Source organism: Propithecus coquereli, unplaced genomic scaffold, assembly GCF_000956105.1.
Source record: "Propithecus coquereli isolate 6110/MARCELLA unplaced genomic scaffold, Pcoq_1.0 Scaffold388, whole genome shotgun sequence".
NCBI classification, from domain to species: Eukaryota; Metazoa; Chordata; class Mammalia; order Primates; family Indriidae; genus Propithecus; species Propithecus coquereli.
In genome coordinates, this window is record NW_012149596.1 from 791,248 (window position 1) to 793,304 (window position 2,057).

Here is a 2,057-nt window from a genome sequence, read left to right on the forward strand (position 1 = left end):
TTTGTAAAGGTAAAAACCTGGAAACAGCCCAAATGTCTATCAACAATGGAATGGATGAGTTGTGGTACGTTCAAGTGATGAAATACTGTGCAGCAATGAAAAGAATGCACTACGGGTATACGTAACTACAATAATGAGTCTCATAACATGACTTTGAGCGAAAGAAGCCAGACACAAAATAGTGTATACTGTATGATTTCAATTATTCAAGTTCAAGAACAGCCAAAATGGATCTATGGTGTTCTGAGTCAGGAGAGTGGTTACTTTGAGGAGGTAGAAGGTGAATGCTTGGGAAAGACACAAAGGAAGTTTCTAGGGGTGCTGGTGATGATCTATTTCTTGACCCGGGCTTTGTTACATGGGGTGAATATGTGTGTGTGTTTGCTTTGGAATAATTCAGTCATCTGGACGCATGATTTGTACATTTTTTCTGATAAAGGCTTCAATAAAAGGTTTTAAAAATTGATTGAGGCCAGGCAAGGTGGCTTACAGCTGTAATCCTAGTACTTTGGGAGGCCACAGTGGGAGGATCACTTGAGGCCAGGAGTTTATGACCAGCCTGGCCAACATGGCGAGACCCCATCTCTACCAAAAATAGAAAAATTAGGGGGTTGTTGTGGAACGTGTCTGTAGTCCCAACTACTCAAGAGGCTGAGGCAGGAGGATCACTGGAGCCCAGGAGTTTGAGGCTGCAGTGAGCTCTGATTACACCACTGCACTCTAGCCTGGGTGACAGAGCAAGACCCTGTCTCAAAAAAGAAAAAAAAAAAACAACCAAAAAAATCTATTGAAAGAATAAAACATTAGGAGAAAAATGGCCTGGGAAAATATAATTTATTACAGATCACCTGCCCAAGGCAGTCGTGTTTGCTGGCTGTCCTAGAGCTTCCCCTAGCCATCCAGGTGGCCTCCCTAATGCTCTTTCTTTTTTTTTGTCTGCAGCCGGTTTCTTCTCACTCCATGGGCTCTTTATTGATCTCATCCCCAGGCCTTCCGTTGCCATGGTAACACAGGATGCTCCCTGAGTTGTTATTCCAGACTTTTCTCTCCTAAGCTTGAAACAAGCATTTCAGAAAGGGTTCTTTAGAACACGAGACCCCCAAGATAGTCTGTAAGAAGAGAAATGGGTCCATGGTCAAATAATTTGGGAAAGGCCTTCACTCCAGGGAATTCCTCATGGATATTTGCATATTAAAGGCTCTGCACCTGCTTAACCAAAATGTTCCCCAGCTTCCTCTACCCTAGAGTGCTTTCCAGCAGCTTTCCCTTGTACATTTGCTAGTGCCCTAGAGGACTATCTTTTTTGGGCAACCTCTTTGAGAAATGCTGTCCTTAACCGTTTTATCCAACTATTTGATGGGTGCCTCTATCCAGATGTCACATAGACACATCAAACTCATCTTGCTCAAAACAGATCTCATACTATCCCCGTAGCCTTCAGTTCCTACATCTAATCAGGCATCCGATCCTAGGGCTTACGTCCTTCAAATCTCTCTCAACTCCCACCCCACCCAATGCGCACTGCTTTCATTACCTTTTGCACCTGGACTATTGCAGTAGTATCCTAAATGCCCCTCCGACCCACCCTCTCTCCTTCCTTAAATGCACACTTCACACTGCCACCAGACCAACCTTCTTAAAATACACAGTGATTGTTATTCCCACTACTTAAAACTAAGAATTATTATTTCTCTTTCCTTTTTTTTTGGAGACAGAGTCTCGCTCTGTCACCCAGGCTAGAGTGCAGTGGTGTCATCATAGCTCATTGCAACCTCCAACTCCTGGGCTCAAGTGATCCTCCTGCCTCAGGCTCCCAAGTAGCTGGGACTACAGGCGTGTGCCACCATGCCTGGCTAATCTTTCTATTTTTAGTAGAGATGGGGTCTTGCTCTTGCTCAGGCTGGTCTCGAACTCCTGACCTCAAGCAATCCTCCTCGTCTCGGCCTTCTAGCATGCTAGGATTACAGGCGTGAGCCACCATGCCCGGCCAGGGTTATTTCTCCATTGGTTTCAATGAAAAGCTTGAATTCTGTCAGCTCTGAAGCCTCTCATGCCTA